The sequence below is a fragment of the Chenopodium album genome, chromosome 20 (assembly GCF_948465745.1).
Source record: "Chenopodium album chromosome 20, dcCheAlbu1.1, whole genome shotgun sequence".
Classification (NCBI taxonomy): Eukaryota; Viridiplantae; Streptophyta; class Magnoliopsida; order Caryophyllales; family Amaranthaceae; genus Chenopodium; species Chenopodium album.
The window spans coordinates 31,917,078-31,937,250 of record NC_137853.1 but is presented as its reverse complement, the minus strand read 5'-3'; the positions used below and the strand labels follow the sequence as shown (position 1 = coordinate 31,937,250).

The window sequence follows — 20,173 nt, the reverse complement described above, 5'->3', positions numbered from 1 at the left end:
TAGAAAGAATAATTCACACATTGATTTCATTGATAAAATTTTGCTTCTCAAGAAGTTTTACAGATACCACAACTCATATACAATTACAGCCTACAGGCATGTCTTGGCGTCCAGCACTCTTGATGATAAATAACATACAAAAATAGAATTAGATGAAAGGTGAGAAAAGGAGTATGCAGAAAATGTTGTATGAAGGATAAAGATATAAAAGAAAACAAAGCACCACAAGAAAATAGCTCATCCATTTTGTTATGAGCTGCTAGGCAAGGATTCACTTACGAAATTTACAACCCTATTCAATAGATTCAAGCCAAAAAAGTTTATTCACAGTCCACCTTAGCAGATAAATTCAATGGTTCATGGTTCCGAGCAAGAACCTTCAACTGTAATGGTAATCAAGCAAGGAACACAACTGCTTAATATCTTAGCACTGAATCGTAAGCACAAACCTGATGTATCATCAAGATTAGAGGCCAGTGGAAAATCCACAGATACGAAAAAAGGTTTGCATTACTTAGCATCTTAAGTGCTATGCTCTCACAGATATAAGATACACATCCTTTGTCAAATTAGTGTCACTTTTGTCCTTGCTCAGCTCCACAATATGATCAGCAAAGGTGCACTTGAGATATAAGTGATAAACATTAAACACCCAAAAAAAAAAGGTAAACATTAAGACAACAAATCATGAACAAATAGCACCGAATCCTAGCAAAATAAGATAGATACACACTTGCATCACACTAACTGGTGAGTGACCCACCCAAGCAATAATATTACAGTGTTTCATTGCCAATGTGTATATTTTGAGAAGATGACTGCCCTTACATTAACATACAAAAAAATACATTATACATATCAGACTTCTATATTTTTATTGAATAATAATGAATGAATTATTGAGGGGGCGTTTGGTTCACAGAGTGGTATGGGGTTGGAATCAGGAATGGGGTTAAGGTGGTATCGGGTTGGAACTTGATACTTAATACCATGTGTTTGGTTTAATTCTGGAATGGAATATCTCACTATTCTCTCCTTTTATTTGATACCTAAGAGAATGGAATGAGCCAAACCCACCTCCCCTCCAAGGTTTCTAAACCCCATACCTCATGGGTTTGAGGTATGGGTTTGAAATTCATATTTTTGACAACCAAACATATGGTATGGGTTTTAGTCATTCTAAACCCATACCTCATACCTATATTTCGTTAACCAAACGCCACCTGAGAGAGATTTCATCTTTTCTATATGTAGGCACCATGATGGCAAGATGAACTATTTCAAACTTGAAAATACAACATGATCATGGTTCTAATAGTGCCAACATGCAAATTGATTTTCAATTAGCCTTAATATAAAGTGAAAGAGGAGACAGCATTGGATCAGATTACAATCATCAATGTGACTATTCTTCCATATTTACTCTAGCTTCTATTTAACAACCTTTTATCACAATTCATGTTTTAGGACAAGCTAAAGTGTTATTAAAAAAAGAGTTTATTGATAGCATGCATGTCTATGTTGAAACCACCCCTCAAGATTTTAATCAGCTAAGTTGATCATCCGCGCATGCAATTCAGCAAAATTATGTAGTTAGATAATCAGGTAGCTCACATAATCAAGAACAAAACAGGAGTAAGAACAAAAATAATCAAGGGGCATACCTTCTCACATATTCAAATATGCCAGGCAACTGTGATTCCTTATTTCTAAATTCTGGAACATCCATTTTTAAGGGCTTTATAAAGTATACAATATCAGGCCGCAACTTGACAGGGTAATTCTTGCCATTGCACTGTAATGAAAACTTCAAGGGTAGCAGATGACTTGGAACCAATTCCAAGAGAATCAATTCCTTCCATTGGAACCAAAGTTGGAACGTCAACCTGAGCGGCAGATGACCTGAGACATCAAATGCAACGGACTAGCGTGACACACAACAATAGAGCTGAAAGGTTGAATATTTGATTGAACTCTCAAGCTTGCAAAAGTGATAAACATGGCTTTAGGCCATAACTCTCCATATGTTCCTTACAATTTTCTGGATATCCCCCTCCTTGCTAGTCTATTCCCACTTATACTACTACTACATGCATCTAATTGGCAAAATAAGCCTTAATTACTAATTGTACCACATTTGGCACTTTACTACTTTAAGCTATTACAAACAAAAGATAAAAGTAGCTTGTCCCCTGCTCTCTCTAACGGCCTTCTGCCTCCCTTGCCCTTGCTGCTGTTATGTTGGTGTTGGTAGTGTGATGTTGTGGCTGTCTCTGTCTTCTGCTGTAGACCATGGTCACATCCCTTGCCCTTGCTGCTGTTATGTTGGTGTTGGTAGTGTGATGTTGTGGCTGTCTCTGTCTTCTGCTGTAGACCATGGTCACAGGTGGTGCTTGGTGGTGCGTTGCAATTCCCCCCCCTAAAAGCGCCACCTTGTCCTCAAGGTGGAAAGCGGGAAATTGCTCTCGGATTGCTGTAGCGTCCTCCCAGGTGGCTTCAAACATTGGCAGACCTTGCCATTGAATAAGAACCTCAAGTCCTTCCTGTCCCCCTAATTTGGGTCTGCTATCCAGCACCTCTCCGGGTTCTACCACAAGCTCCAACTCGGGTGTGATTTGGGCTGGAATACTTGGAGCACAATGAGTATTTCCCACAGCTGCTTTGAGTTGTGACACATGAAACACGGGGTGCAATTTGCATTCCTCAGGTAAAGCTAGCTTGTAGGCCACCTTTCCCACGCGTTGAATTACTTCGAACGGCCCATAGAAACGCGCGGCTAATTTCTCAAAGGGCCTTCGTGCAAGAGAGCGTTGCCTATAGGGCTGCAATTTCAGAAGTACCATGTCCCCCACTTGAAACTCTATCTCTCTTCTTCTCGAATCTGAATTTGCCTTCATGACCTGCTGTGCTCGAATTAAGTTGAGCTTAAGCTCATCTAACATCACATCCCTCTCTTGTAAGAGTTCCTCCACGGTGTCCACTGATGTCTGTCCCAACCCCACCCTAATCAGCTTAGGCGGGTCACGCCCATACACAATTTTGAACGGAGAAATCTGGGTAGATGAATGAACGGTTGTGTTGTACGAAAATTCTGCCCAGGGTAGCCACACAGCCCATGTTCTGGGTTTTTCCCCCGCAAAACACCGCAAATAGGTCTCCAAACGCTTGTTGACTACCTCCGTTTGGCCGTCGGTTTGTGGGTGGTAGGAGGTGCTTTTCTTCAAATCAGTCCCTTGCAATCGGAATAGCTCACTCCAAAATTTGCTCACAAAAATTCGATCCCTATCCGTGACTATACTGCTGGGAATACCATGCAACCTCACCACCTCTTTTACGAACACCTCCGCAACCCCATATGCTGTAAATGGATGCTTTAACCCTATGAAATGTGCATATTTCGACAGTCGATCGACCACCACCAATATGGTGTCCACCCCCTTTGACTTCGGCAATCCCTCTATGAAGTCCATTGATATGTCCTCCCAAATTTTGTCGGGAATTGGGAGTGGTTGTAGGAGTCCCGCCGGCGACTGTTGGGAATGTTTATTCCTTTGACACACCCCACAATTTCGAACGTGTTCAGCCACGTCCCTGCGCATTCCTGCCCAAAACCACTCTCCGGCCAACCTCAAATAAGTCTTAGTATCTCCGGTGTGGCCTCCCTCGGGAGAATCGTGATATGCCTTAAGTAAGATGCTCTTCCACCTCGAGTTTCGCGGAATCACGCGCCTACCCTTGTAGAGTAGCTGACCCCTTTCCACCGAATATCCGGCTATTCCTTCCCCTCGTTCCACTTCCTCTGTGATTTTCTTCAATTCCCCATCCCCACCAATTTCTTGCTCCAATTCATCCCAATTCACTCCCTGAACCGTCACTATCGCCCTCAATTCCAACTCCCCACCATCTTCCCCCCTTCGGGATAAAGCGTCTGCCACCCTATTCGCTACACCCGGTTTGTATTGCAAATCGAAATCGAAGCCGATCAATTTCCGAACCCACTTTTAATATTCCGGACCCACCTCTCTTTGTTGAGTAATGTATTTCAAGCTCTGTTGGTCGCTCCTCACTATGAACCGTCGCCCCAACAGGTAGTGCTTCCACTTTTGCACGGCCAAACAAACTGCCATCAACTCTTTCTCGTAGATGGATTTGCTTCGGCCTCCGGGCCCAAGAACCTTGCTGAAATAAGCTACGGGTCGTCCCTCTTGTAGCAGCACGGCTCCAAGACCGTACCCCGAAGCGTCGGATTCCACCACGAAGGATTTCTTGAAATCCGGCATCACCAATACTGGAGCCGAGGACATGGCCATCTTCAATTTCTCGAAGGCAGTGTCGGCTTCCATGGACCATCCGAAATTATCCTTTCGGAGTTGGTCAGTTAGTGGCTGAGCAATGCTGGCATAATTCTTTATAAACTTGCGGTAGTAACCTGTGAGGCCCAAGAAGCCTCTTAAATCCCTTAGAGATTTTGGAGTGGGCCAATGGGTCATGGACTTGATCTTCTCTTGATCAACAGAAACTCCTACACTTGAGATAATGTGGCCCAAATATGCTATGACCTCTCTACCAAACTCACACTTTTTCATATTGGCAAATAATTGGTGCTCTTGTAATTTGGCTAACACTAGCTTCAAGTGTCGTGCATGATCTTCCTTGCTAGGGGAGTATACAAGGATGTCGTCGAAAAATACGAGTACAAACTTGCGTAAGTAGGGTCGAAAAATATCGTTCATTAACGATTGAAAAGTAGCCGGTGCGTTCGTTAACCCGAAAGGCATCACTAGGAATTCGTAATGACCCTCGTGTGTTCGAAACGCGGTCTTGTGGGTATCTTCCGGCTTGACTAGGATTTGATGATAACCGGCCTTGAGATCGAGTTTGGAGAAAACCCGAGACCCGTGCAACTCATCCAACAACTCATCAATCACCGGTATGGGGTATTTGTCCGGAACCGTCTCTTTGTTTAAAGCCCGGTAATCCACACAAAAACGCCACGATCCGTCCTTCTTTTTAACCAAAAGAACCGGGCTAGAAAATGGGCTTATAGATGGCCTAATAATTCCGGCCCCTAGCATGTCCCCAATCATCTTCTCAATCTCGTCCTTCTGAAACTGTGGATAGCGATACGGGCGAACACTCACCGGGTCACAACCATCCTTGAGCACGATAGCATGCTCGTGCCCCCTCACCGGAGGCAACCCTTTGGGGTCCTCAAAAACCACCTTGAACTCACTTAAGACTTCCTGTAGAAAATCAGGAACCTCACCACTCACACTCTCCTCTTCCTTCTCGGTCTGTCGCATTTCAATCAACAACCCTTCCTTCTCTTTCAGCAATGTCCTTAGCATAGCCTTTAAGGTAATACCGGTACGAGCTAGGCTAGGATCTCCCCTCACCGTAATCGTCCTTCCTCCCTCCGTGAAACTCATCACCTGCAATTTCCAATTAGTCACAACCGGCCCGAGTTTTTCTAGCCACTGTATTCCGAGGATTACATCAGAATTCCCAAGGTGAAGGGGTAAAAACTCTTCTTCGATCGTCAATTCGTCATTGAGCTTCAGTCTCACCCCCACACAATGCCCCTGCCCCTTAATGGTTTCGCCATTCCCCAAGGAAACACCAAAATTACCATCTCCGACCACCGGAATCTGTAGCTCTTCCACCGCCTTAAGGGAGATGAAATTATGCGTGGCGCCGGGATCAACCATTACCACGACGGGCGTCCCATTGATTTCCCCAGTCAATTTCATCGTTTTTGGGTGAGTCAGCCCCATAATCGAGCACATAGTGATGCTCGCCGGAATCGGCTCCTGCTCCTCCACCGGATTCTCCACGGCTGCTAGCTCCCCTGTCTCTCCGTCGTCGTCTTCTTCCACAAGGAGAACGCTAAGACCCTTCGCCGCACAAACGTGGGTGGGCCCCGTCCAACGCCCGTCACACCGGAAGCACAGCCCTTTGGCCTTCTTCTCTTGAATTTCCCGGTCAGTCAACCGCCTGACTTCACCGCTGAACCGACTTGAACTTGGGTTTGTTCGAGTCTGGTGGTTTGTGGTTGGTAAATTAACAGAGGATGTCGAAGTTTGCTGGGTTGGGTTATTCTGTGGGTTCGAGTGTGTTGGGCTGTAGGAGTAGTTGGGTTTTGGTGGGTTATGGGTCGGGGGGTGTATGGTTGTTTGGGCTGGCCCAACCCCTAGAGTTGTAGCAGGGCTCCGGTTGAAATAACAATAGGGCCCGGGTCTTGAGAAGGCCCCACCCGACCTTTTTAAGTGGTGGATCCGATTTCTCTCTTCTACTCTAATCGCCAAATCCATGGCTTCTTCCAGTGTAAACGGATTGAGCATGCGAATTTCCGATCGAATTTCCTCCTTCAAACCATTGATAAATTGGCCTTTCATGATACTCTCCGGTATATCAGTTAGCGGCGCGGCCTTCTCAATGAATACCCTCCTATACTCCACGACAGTGGTGGTGTGTACCACCGCCAGCCACTGCTCATGCAAGCTCCCAGCGTTCATCGGCCTAAATTGATTCAAGATCCGAGTCTTGAAGTCCTCCCATCCAATCAAGGGGCGACGGCGGCTTTCCCACTGGTACCACCGGAGGGCATCTCCGTCCATCGCCACGACCGCCGCCTGCAACTTCTCTGCTTCTGTCAATCGGTAGAATTGAAAAAATTGCTCCCCACGGAGGATCCATCCGTCCGGGTCGGAGCCGTTGAAGGTTGGCATCTCCAACTTCCGATAACGCCAGCCCCCGTTCCCTTCACGGTTATCTTGATTGAAGTGGCGAACTCCACCACCAACTCCGGCTTCCCAATTGCCAAACCTAATCCCTCCTCCACCTGGTGGTGTCTCACCGAAGTCTTCCCCGAAAGGTTGGTTCACCTCTTCTTCCTCGCCCTTTCCCTTGTTCTGCAGCGCCGCCATCATGGCCCTCATCTCTTCAAAAAACTTGTCCTGGTTTCTGGTGAGAACGTTCTGTATCGAGTTTTCACCGTTCCCAACCTTCTCAAGAATCTCCTCCATTCGTTCCTCCAACGCAGCCACCCTCTCCGGGGTCACTGTCAGCGACGTCGGAGGCATGTCGGCTCTGATACCAACTGCAACGGACTAGCGTGACACACAACAATAGAGCTGAAAGGTTGAATATTTGATTGAACTCTCAAGCTTGCAAAAGTGATAAACATGGCTTTAGGCCATAACTCTCCATATGTTCCTTACAATTTTCTGGATATCCCCCTCCTTGCTAGTCTATTCCCACTTATACTACTACTACATGCATCTAATTGGCAAAATAAGCCTTAATTACTAATTGTACCACATTTGGCACTTTACTACTTTAAGCTATTACAAACAAAAGATAAAAGTAGCTTGTCCCCTGCTCTCTCTAACGGCCTTCTGCCTCCCTTGCCCTTGCTGCTGTTATGTTGGTGTTGGTAGTGTGATGTTGTGGCTGTCTCGGTCTTCTGCTGTAGACCATGGTCACATCCCTTGCCCTTGCTGCTGTTATGTTGGTGTTGGTAGTGTGATGTTGTGGCTGTCTCTGTCTTCTGCTGTAGACCATGGTCACAGGTGGTGCTTGGTGGTGCGTTGCATCAAACCCTCTAATAAATCACTAATTTTTTAAGGGAAAAAAAGGAAACTCTGGAAAAATCACAGAGGAAACAAACAAGAAATTTACACAAAATGAACCATTCCACCCATCAAGTACTGCCACCTAGAATCTTCATGTTTTTTTTTTTTAAAATCACAATGGAAACTAATGGCGTCACGCTCATGTCACAACATGAAAAATGTGATAGCATAACATTGTCTTAAACTTTAATTTCTTTATTAATGATATAAAATAAAGTTCAGACAAATACTATCCCAAAAAGAACCCACCAAAATAGCAATGTGGAAAATGTGTCATTGTGGCAATACATCAATCATCATGGTACAGAGTAATGAAAAAAAGAGAACTGCACATTTAAATGCCCCTAGAAACATCAAAACAAGACCTAAGCTGCTCACTACTTAGAAAGAAGTATAGATTATAGAAATCAGTCCTCAAAATCAAAAAATTCCTGAAAAAACCATTGACCTTTTCCTCAGTATCTTCCTCAAGCTAACTGTTTGCAAAATCTATTTGACCAACAAGCACTATCCTGAGACAATATTGTCCCAGCTGGACCCCATAGCAATAACCTGAAAATTACATGTACCTTTCCCCTTCTATTTATCATTCTAGAGAGGTGTCAAATTTCAAAACATAAATAGGCATGTCACATGCAGTTGCCATTCCTTGATTGGGAAAGCATAACACAGGAAACTACATCACAAGTAAGAAGCAAGGCACAACAATTCAAGACAAATTCCTGAGAGACAATATCAAAATCACTCAAGAACAATTGTATCTTAGGCAACTATTATCTAATGATTCTCATCATTGAGCATCAGACCCCATCATTGAGGATCAGACCCTCTCCCACAATAAAGACACCCCAAAACCAATTCATAGAACCCACTATTCATTCAGCATCATTATTCTAGAATTGGGAAAGAAAAGGGGATGAGAAATGAACCAAATTAATTACCTCAGCAAGCCGTAAGGGGAAAATGAAACCTGAGAGGTTGTGGCAGCAGACGATAGAGGTGTTGGCAACAATGGCAACAGAAAATGGAAGCCAAAGTGAGAAGAAAAATTAGCGGGAAACAAACGGGAAATGGCTGAGATTCACCAACAGCTGTTTTTCTGCAAAATTAAAGAACAACGAAGTCAACACCTTAACTAAAGGAAATAAATGCCATTAATTTTACAAGCTACTACAAGACATAATTTGACCAAAAAAAAAAATAATATTACTCAAATATAATCCCATGAACGATTTGCTCCTCGTATTCTCACTTTCAAACCATCATATTTAACAAAGTAAAAAAAAAAAAAAAAAAAAACTGCGTGAGCTCCCAGCCCCTCTATGTGTTCATTATAATATAATTCAATTCACTATTTTCATCCAACATCAAGAACAATAAAAATTAATTTTTAATTCATAAAGAACACAATCCATAAAAATTACTAACCTACAACATCCCAATCATCTACATGGTTAGAAAATAGTTCTAAACTAATTCACGATTCACAAAATTCATAAAGAACCAAACTTTACAACCTGTAGCATCAAAGCCTCATGAGTAAAACCATGAATTATTGTTCTTGGCAAATCTGAAGTTCATATCTTCTGAACTAAAATTTGATAAACAAAAAATCCAGAAATTCAAAACCCTATCCAACTCTAATTCCCACATACAACCTCGGGGAAAATTTCTTTATAAGCTTCATGCATGAAACATAAGTATAAACCAATAGAATAGTATAGCACATCTAATTTCACCTACTTCAATTAGCAAATCCCAAATATTATAATTTTACTCCCAATATTGAGTTGAACCGCAACTACCGAACATCATACACAAAGAAAATCATATATATAACAAATATCCCAACTTTATTAGCTAAACCCATCACAATTAACATGCTTACACCACAAAAATTAATCCCAATCCCCATTATGAACAAAGGACTAATTGATTGAACTTAATATCAACATAAAAGAATCTCAAACGAAATGCAGTAGAATATATAATCATGTTTTGCAAGACAATCAATCCAAAATTTCATCCGAAAACTTTTTTCCTGAGTTCAATAGAAAAATGTGAAGACCAAACACCAATAGATTCTCGTCACTATGCATACCTTGCCAAACAAAGCAGGGCCAATAATCTCATTCACATTTTGACAGCCTACACATATACAACAACCATTATGAGCTAAACATAGTTTTTGAATCGAAAGGAAGTTTTTATGACTACCGCTAAACTGAAACTAACACTAACCTTAGAAACACTCTTTTCCTGATAATTACATCACAGGCCCATTACTATACAATTACACCCTAATGAAAACTATACATCTAGCAATTCAAGCATAATGAGAATGAAATCTCTAAAGACGAAGAAATAGAACACCAATACTGCATAAGTGACAGTAATTCAATCTATTACCATACAATCAAATTTTAGACACTGGCAGACTTTATACTAACTAAACACCATAATAACCCTATGAAAACTAAACATCCAACAATCCAAGCAAATGAAATCTTTAAAGTCAAAGAGAAAGAGCACCACTTACAAAGACATTTCACCAAAGCTGCAAGACCACCCAAAACAGGAAAACAGTAAACCAATCTTCCACATTTTTAATATAAAACACATAGAAATTTCAATATAAACCACATTATTACAAATTTCAATATAAAATTTATATATTATTATACTAATCAAAATACAACATAGAAATAATCAACAAACAAATAATCAAGATCTACATAAAGAAAATTATGTATAACAACACCTTACTTTCAACCTCCACTTAAAATTATAAGTTTACAGCCATCTTCCTGAAAGAGAATAGAGATCAAGGGTTATACCTGTAACCTTCTTGAAATTCCATTATAGCACCCTTCCAAACACCTTACTATTGCTTGCCCTGAAATCACCATTGTGAGAAAAGGTTGAATTAGACTCATACTTCTGACAATTTGAGATAATGAGAAACTATACAACTGAAACAAATTTTTAAAATAACATTAAACTCACCTTCAGATTACCAATCAGTTAAAACAATCCCTACTGCGTTCGTATACCTTTTACAAGCTTAAATTATAACAAAAACAGCAGTAGCAGCAAAATAATATCCCTAAATTTGCAAAATTGACAACTAAACCTAACAACCAATTAAATACAATGTCTTTATCTTCAGGTCATTGGTAGGCTGATCTACCAAACATCGACCCATGCCGCAATCTCTAAACAAAAGTACTTGTATTTTCCACCAATTAAATCATAATTTAATTTCACAGGATCAAACTAAATAAGACCCTTAATTTGAAGTCGAAAATGCAAAAAAAAATGAAGAAAAATAAAGACTGAGAAACAACAAATTTAAAAGCAAAAATTATTTGAAAGGCCTAATCAGAAATACAATTTCAATTTCAACGACACATAAATTGTTTAAAAGCCCTAATCCACAAAGAGACAACTTCATTTGAACAAATTGTTTGACATTTTTTCATTAATCAACCTCCGAAATTTTTTTAAAAAAAATACCTAAGAGGAGATAGAAAGCGCCGACATCGAGCACAAGCTTAACACCAAAAACGAAGCTTTCGATAACAGCCGCCGCCAGAACAATGACAGTTGAATCAACCCTAAAATGACAAATAAATTAATAGTGAACCCTAGATTGTGATTTATAATTGATGATTGAATTTAACAGCTTAGATTTGAAAGTGATGAACAATCTGCCTCTGATTGCATAGTAATTCATCTCCACTGGCCGTGAATGGGCGATCATCTACTTTGAGTAAACCTTAAATAATGAGGAGAAGATAAGAGAGAATCAAGTTTATGAAATAAAAACTTAAAAAGCGTAAAATGAAAGAGGAGAGAGATTAAAGAGTTCTGAGCAATCAGAAAAAGTGAAAAAAAGATTAAGAGGGCAAAAAGGGAAGGGAAGCATTCAGCAAGAACCAAAAACAATATGCCAGGGGCATAACCGTCCGAGCACTGTTCATAAGAAAATTGCTAAAACTAAAAATTCCTCAACCCAATTTGGCTTTTATAAGGGTTATTATTATTATTATGGATATACTAGGTTAGTTCCCGTGCCATGCACGGTTATTTTAATTACCCCATATTTTCTTTTGACAAATTAATTTATTTATAACATAAAATATAAATTTTTTTAAAATATCTTGAACAAAATTGAATAAGAATGGTAAATATTATTGCTAATTTTATATATTTGACAAAAACAAACATCTTTTTTAAAATAATTTCCTTAAATAAACTGTACTTCATAGTAATTAATTATTAAAAAAATAATATACTAAGGACACACTAGAAATTGACATGTGTCATTGCTAGTGTGTCTATTGACCTATTATTATTATTATTATTATTATTATTATTATTATTATTATTATTATCTTTGTTAAGTCTTTTATTAAAGGGTATCCTTCTTAAGTCTGCAGATTTAAAATTAAATTTTCCTTATTTTTGTTAAATCAAAGATTTTTTTTAAGGGAAAAATTGCATAATTATATATCACTGTATATATGTTAGGATAATCATGGTATATTTAGTTAATATTTTCTTGGTGATTATTATTGTTTCCTTAATTCTGTGAGATAATTGATGGTGGGAATATATATTCATATCTTTGTCATTATTGTATCTTTGTCATATTATTTGTTTCTTTAAATAAATTTTTATTTTTTAAAAAAAAATATATACTATGGACACACCAGGAGATGACACGTGTCATGGCTGGTGTGTCTTTTAGTATATACTAGGTTAAATCCCGTGCAATGCACGGTTGTTAAATACTTTTGAAAATAATATTATAAAAATAGAATGACTCGTGTATAAAAAAATATGGTGTATATTAAAAATAAAGACATGCAAGAGAAATTCTTTTTTTTTTTTGTGGGCATGCAAGAGAAAATATTTAAATTACATGTAACAGTGTTATAATGGACAGGTTTATATTTTTGTAAAGAAATTATATTTTATATAAAACAAATGTATACGATTTTGTTCCCTAAGTAACAATGAATTATTTTAAGAAGGCACCTTTGGAGGGAAAATTTTTAATGCAATATTGACAAGTGTCTCTTTTTATTCGCTTTTAGTATTATGTAATTGATTATTGATTGATTATTGATGTAAAAAAATCATTAAATAGCCCTATATTCTAGAAAGATTTCTTTTGATTAACAGGTTTTATTTTCAAATGACTAGTTGATAACTGCCAAAAAAAAATCGTTTGTGAAAGATATTGAAAAATGTGACTTGTGAGTTGAGCTGTCAAAAACTGACCCGACCCGAAATACCGATCCGAATCCGATTATTAACCGACCCGAAAAAATAGTGACTCAAACCCGACCTGAAACCAACCCTAGACCCGAGTATTTGAGACCTGAAGCCGAAATGAACCGACTTGGAGAATGGAGATGTCCCGACCCGAATGTAACCCGTAAATCAATCAATCAATATCAATAATTCAATACTAATATACTAAAGTAATCCCCACCCCTATCCCCAAAGTACACGTGTCGCGTTTGTATTAAAAAATTTCCCGCCAAAAAGTTTTTTTTTTCTCTTTTTTTTCATGAAAATTAATAGCATATCTGATTAAAATAATAATAATAATATGCCACCTAAAAAATAGAGCATCTATAACAACTTGAATAAATAATATATATATTTTTGTATATTTTCTTGAATCTTTAAGTACTCTACATCACCGACATTCACCGTATCTAATTTATAATAATTTGATAACATAAATAGATACTTCTCAAACTTACACTATTTTATAAAAATAATTTATTTTCTTGTGAATATCCGAGCATTGCTCGGGCAAAGAACTAGTCTATTAACTAATACTAAAACAAAACATGCTGACATCATTTTTCTCCAAAATTGTACACATGTCGTTTTCTCATAAAAAAAATTCCCGCCTAAATGCTTTATGACATCATCTTTATTTTAAACTTTTTTTAAAGCTAAACTATTCTATTATTGCTTTGAAAATTGTTTTATCAATTATGACTAAAAAATCAAATAGATGCTTTTAACTACTATACAAGCCTGTTAATTGTTGAAAGCTAAATTAATAATTGGAAAATTTGTCAAAAATAACACCACCTTTCACCGGTCTTCCAGGAATAGAACGACCTTTGGATTATTTCACAATAAAACGACCTTTGATGCACATCCGCTAAAAATAGAACAAAAAACTTATGATAACCCCAAACTTGAACCCCACTGTGATCATATACTAAAGTACGGTGGCGTTCCAAAGGGAAAGACAAAGAGCAAAAAGAGTCGCCAACAAGTTTTAGGAACTTGTAAACCCAAAAGACAATCCTAAAGGACCATCAACTACTCCATAAGGTCTTGAACCAAATAGGGTCCGGGGATGAGGGTACGATTGGAGTCACAACCTCTAACCCCTCCAATTGTCGCAACAATGCTAATGACCTCCGTCTTTAATTCACCGGTGATGGTTCCTTCGCCGATAAAGACTCCTCCTTCTGCCTCGTCGATGATAATATAAACCCCCACCGTACCTCGACCTAAATTCGGCACTAAATGGTGCTTCCATCACCACCTTAACAACGAATAAGTCCAAGTTTGTAAACGAAAAACCGCCGTGTTCAGAATACCGGTTGAAATTCAGAACAATCCTGAATAACAATTATTTACTTTATTTTAATTTTATTTTGATTTTCTAAAGTTAATTAAGATATAAATTTCGAAAATAAGAAACAGAATTTCAGAAATTACAAAAATCAATTTTAATTAAAATACACTTTGAAAAGTCAAAGGTTATTTATATGGCAAATTACATCCAATTAAATCATGCCACATAATAAAACTTGTGGTAGTCACTCCTTTTCAAAAGGCTACTGTAGAATCATCTGTTGTGTGACACGTCACATGCAATTTTATGAATATTTGAATGTCCTTCCCACAATTCCAAAATAACTAATAAACTCTGTGTACATTTCTTTATTCAATGAATTCCTATAATTTACCTTGAAAGTTATGATCAGAGACTTATATTATGATCAGAGAGAAATCTTTGGTTATGCAGGTCAATCTAAAGAACTTAGAGATTTTAAAACACTCAATTTATTTTCAATTTATGACTCCCGTCAAAAAGGAAAAAAAAAATGAATATGACATAAGTAAGCTAGAGATGACTCGATAATACCACACACTTGCAAAGTTGCAAGCTCTAAATGTCATACTAACTTGATCCTGCTCAAGAGTTTTATTTGAGATCTCTAGTGACGGAAATTTATTGCCTGTGGCCCCATGCTTAAGACGCTTAATAATAGGTTATAGAGTAACGAGACGAGAGAGGATTGAATTGAAAAGTAATAAAATTAGACGGATAATAGTCAGTTATAGAGTAGCGAGAATAAGAATTTTGAAAAGTAAAGAAATTGTGTGTAAAAACACTAACTATAAAGAAAGAAAAACAAATTGCATAGCCTCAAGTTTTATTACAATGAAATTTAATCAAGAAACGAAACAATAAAATCTCACTTGGACACTTGGACCTATAACTGAGAAATGATACTTATTGACACACTAAGTATCACTAACATACCTAGAATTAGTCAGAACAATTCTGTATTATGACAATAACCAAAGTCTAATTTTGTACTAAACAAGCAAACTGATGAATCTAGAAATAAGCTACTGACATGCCAAGAAATAACAGATTTCTGAAGCAACTATACTGTCTTCCTGTATGCTGCCACTTCCCTCATCTTAATCACTCCCATCAGACGTTTCACCTTGCCGCCCTGCGAGTCTTTCCGCCATCAGTCAGGCATGTTCAGAAGCAGCAGATGTGTTACTGTTGTCGATAGCACCCTCAGACTCTGCAGCTGCACTAGTGATGACAGCAGGCTGCAGTTGAATTGTAGGCCAGGGCCAGGAAGATGGTACTGATGTGCTGCCAGAAGGCGCAGTCCTGGGTGCAAGAAACGGGTCTTTCTGGCGTTCTTTTAACATTCTTTCTAATATTTGCTGAAGAAAAATAGTTCGGTCGTTTGACAATTGAAAGTCCCGGGAAATGGCCTCCGTCATTTCTTCAGAATGGTTGGTATTTGAGAAATAGTAGCAAATTTCTTTATAAAAACAAGGTGGTTCCAAATCTATATCCGGCTTGTGACTTTCTGTACCAATGCACTGTAGGATGAGTTCGTGACTGGTGCTGAGTACATGGTCACTGACATCAGAATTGCCAAGACCGGTAGACATATGTAGCAGACAGGTACCGAAAGTATGTGTTTGATCATTTAGGGCCAATTCATATGAAGAGTTATCATCAAGCGGGGAAGGAAAAGTCACAGCCTCGTACAAATTTGATAGTTTGACACACCCGGATACCCCATCAAAGAGCAAACTGTTGCAATTCAATTTGGTAACTACTATCCTAGGCTCTAAAAAGTTCAGGTAGCCAAATCCCTTCAAAATCTGCCTGCCCCATTTTTTTAACATGAGGTTGGCTTCATCGGACCCCAATTTATCGATGTACTCTATCATACTGCCTGAGAACAAGTCGGTTATCAGCACTAATGTATCATCAGACACCCAAAAGTCACGGACCTTGAGTAAATACTCGTTGTCGCACTTCTTCAACAGATTAGCATTCTGAATCAGGTAATCGAGGTGAAATGATCTCTGTGTCACCCATGCCACAATATTTCCCTTGTTGATATCGAATCCATAGTAAGCCTGAGTCGTCTTAGTCATCACTCCTGGACTTATGGGCTTGCTGAACCTGAGGTATCTGTTGGTAGAGTCTCTCTCTACAACGTTGAAAGCAGCAGCTGTGTTACTGTCGACGATATCACCCTCGGCTGCACTAGCAGGCCAGGGCCAAGCAGATGCTACTGATGTGCTGCCAGAAGGCGGAGCAAGAAACAGGTCTTTCTGAAGATCAGTGATTGTAGTTCCAACATCAGGAAACATACACGCCTCAATGAAGCTCCTAAGCCCTCGGTCTTGTACCTTTTTCAATAGGCTCATATCCATTATACGCGATGTGCTGTCTGCAGCATCCTTATTAACCATCTGCAGTGTGCACAACCCAACACAGTACATCTCAGACCACTCCATCCTACGAATATAATCAGCTTTATACTGAGGACTGCTCATGGGTGCAAGAATCTTCGCGACACTCAAATCTCCTAGCTTAATCGTGCCTGAATTTCCAACAACAAAGATGTTTCCACACTTAATATCATCGTGAATAATTGGTTCATTTTGACTGTGAAGAAAATCAAGCCCTGTCAGAATCTGTTGACACCAATTCTTGATTGCTGGGCTGTTTTCTTTAACCTGATGTTTCTGAGTGTAATTCTTCAAATTCCCTGAATAAAGCTCAGTAATCATGTTGAACTCAACTATGGTTTCACCGCCAACCCAATAATGGTAGCATTTAATTATGTTTTGATGATCAAATTTCTTCAACAACTTAGCTTCTCTAACCAAAGTAACAAGATTATTATCTTTAAGAAATTTCTTACACCAAGCAACTTCTCTGCCATTATTGTTGTCATATCCCAAATAAACTTCTTTATGATCGCCTTCATCAATCAGCTTACTGTACCTTGTGTAATGCCCTGTCGAATCTGTCTCCATAACCGTATAGTCGTCGTCTCCTCCGCTTGAACTCGAACCCGCCATTATTAGTTAATAACAACGAACAGCAAAACAGAATTGAACTAAAGAAAGAATTGCAATTAAATCAAGATATATTTCTAGATGGATGGATGAATTTTTTGTTGGATTATTAGGAGCAAAAACAGAATGTTTGTAATAATAGGTTGATGATGAAATGAATTAGAATGGTAAAGGGTCTTGTTTGGGGTTGCTACTTATATCCAAACAGATTAATATTCGGTTAGTTGTTGTAGTTAGTTAAGTCGGTTATCAGAATCAAGAATTACAGAATACCCTTTTCTTGATTTTTTTTTTTTTTTTTTATTATTTTTTTTTAATTTGCCCTCTATTTAAGAGATATTTCTTATCCTATTTCTTTAAAGTGATTAGTAACTACGAGCTATGACTAACACTCATTTTTACTAGGATTATTATTGTTTAATCAGAATTATTAGAGAGAAATCTTATTAAACACTCATTTTAATTATATTCAAATTATGATATATAATTTCTTTAGTTTGTCTATTAATCAAGATGGAAATGGCTGAGATGAGCCGATGGACCAATTTTTTTAGGAAGAAAAAAAAATGTTTGAAACAATGTTTGAATTGAAATAACAATATGGATCAAAGATGAAATGAATTAGAAGGTATTTATAATGGCAAGTGTTTGGGTTGTTACTTATATGTATACAATGTTGGTTGTAGTGCTTCAAAATAGTGTTAGTCAACGTATTTCCTATTTTTAAGTGTTATGGTTATTGGTCTGACTTAGTCTATTGTTTGTTGAGATAATTTGGTAGGTAGTGCACTAGTGGACTAGTGGGTCATGTGTTACATGCATCATGTAAGTAATGCTTCCATTATTCTAGTTGTTAGTTATTTTGCTAGTCTATATAAGTCGTGTAATCTTTGGTATTAAGGTAATCAAGTTATTAATCTTTCTTCCTTTATAAATTCTACATACAAGACCTTTTTTTTCACAAAAACAGGGTATCAAAATCAGAAAGTTACCTTTTTCTTCTACAATTAGCAAGTAATTCCCTCCATTTTCTCTCTCCTTTAATAGCGAAATCAATCCCAACACCGAAGATCCGCCAAACTCCTCCGACCCGAATTCCTCCCTTGCGTCCTTTGTCGTTCTTTAAAAAAAATGCAATTGTAAAACTAACATAAATACACAAACAATTAAGTAACAAACCTAAATTAAGCGACAAACAGATTCACAAGTGAAAGAAAAGGTAGAAAATCAGCTCAAAATGAAAAAAATTGAAGAAAAATCAGATCAAATTGAAAGAGAGAGAAAATAGAGGAAGAGAGAAAGTAAAGTATGAGGAAGAGAGAGAAATAAAAATGTGTGTCTTTAATTTTGCCAACTGGCCACACGTGTGAATGAAATTGGCAGTAACAAATTTCTTTCCTTGTTGCCGCAATACAATACATTATTGTAAATTGGGTTTTTTTAAACATCTGTGATATGTATATCCAAACCGATTAATCTATCTTCAGTTGTTGTAGTTAAGTCACTTATCAATATCAAGAATTACAAAATGTCTTTTCTTGATTTTACTTCCCTACCTTATAAAAAGTAGAAAATAGCTCTTAGGAATAGTGTGCTACCAACTATACCCTCAAAAATATGTAAAAAATTGTGTACAAAAATATATATTTACTTTTTTACCCTCATTAATATGCTTACTCTCATTAATATATTTAATTGTTTTTTTTTCTCATTAAACATACCATCAATTAATACAAAGTTTTTTTAACAAAAACTTGTAATTTTTTTTTTTTAAATAAAATAATTATAATGTTTTGTACTTCATATGTTATTATTATTATTTAAAAAGGAAAAAAATTGTATGTACGAAGACTTTGTTTATTACCATGAGATGATTTATTTTTACTCCTTTGTGGTTGCTCTTCTTATTTACAATTTTGTTGTCCTTTAATTACAAACATTGTTAAGGTTTATTAGCTTTTTAATTGTACATTATTTGATGGCACGCACATAAACAACGTGGAATTTAAATGACATTCATATTAAATAATGATATTTGAGCAGATGTTATCAAGAGGTATAAATAACTTTAAAATCCTAAAATCGAGGGACATCGATGATAGAAAAAAAATGTATTAAAAATGGAGAGAATTTAAGAGGAAAAATATAACTAAGTGGCTATTATTTTAGTATTAGATATACATATAGATATTAGATGGTCGTAGAACATTGAACTTACATTATTAAGTTTATAGCTACAACGAACATTTCACATATTATTACTCCGTATGACCAAGCTCAAAAAAAAATTCGTTTGAAGAAAAATATATTAAGTATTATTGAATCATGCAAATCAATTAAGACTTCTAAACTAGCGTAAGATATGAAGGGATGCAAATCAATTAAATATTATTTAATAATAATTTTGAAGTAACACTGCTAAACTTTTGAGAGTTTTAAAAAATAATTGCATTAAAGATTTTGGTGGCTTTTTTATACTTCTACAAAACCACTATATAGGCACATAAACCAAATAGTACGTATTAAAACTAACAGGTCTACCACCCAAATCAAAGGTGTAACTATGCGCTAATACAACTTCTATGCAAGAGCTAACTCTTTCGCGCGCATCGCGCGCGTAGGATACCCTAGTTTTATTTAAAAAATCTTTAATCAGCCCTTTATTCAAGAAAGATTTATTTTTCTTTAAAAAAAAAAAGATTTATTTTGATTATCAATTTTATTTTTAAATGACTAGTTAATAGGTTTCAAAAAAAAAAAAAAATGACTAGTTTTTTTTTTTTAGTGCCTTTTTGGTGCAGCAGGCCACATGGTGTGGCCTGCTGCCAAGTCAGCAAAAATAATGGGATTTACTGGTA

General features: G+C 37.4%; 1 long non-coding RNA gene across 2 annotated transcripts; it reads right to left on the bottom strand.

The window, feature by feature from the left end:
• On the bottom strand, positions 1 to 11,494 carry LOC145598277 (uncharacterized). 2 transcript variants are annotated; one of them, XR_014103529.1, is made up of 6 exons: positions 11,151 to 11,494; positions 10,472 to 10,530; positions 9,736 to 9,782; positions 8,576 to 8,733; positions 1,665 to 1,902; positions 1 to 622 (listed from the first exon to the last, which is right to left on the bottom strand). It is a non-coding gene; the product is annotated as an uncharacterized LOC145598277 (long non-coding RNA). The 2 variants fall into 2 exon arrangements; XR_014103528.1 differs by having other exon boundaries at positions 1 to 1,902.
• Positions 11,495 to 20,173: the final 8,679 nt, after the last annotated feature.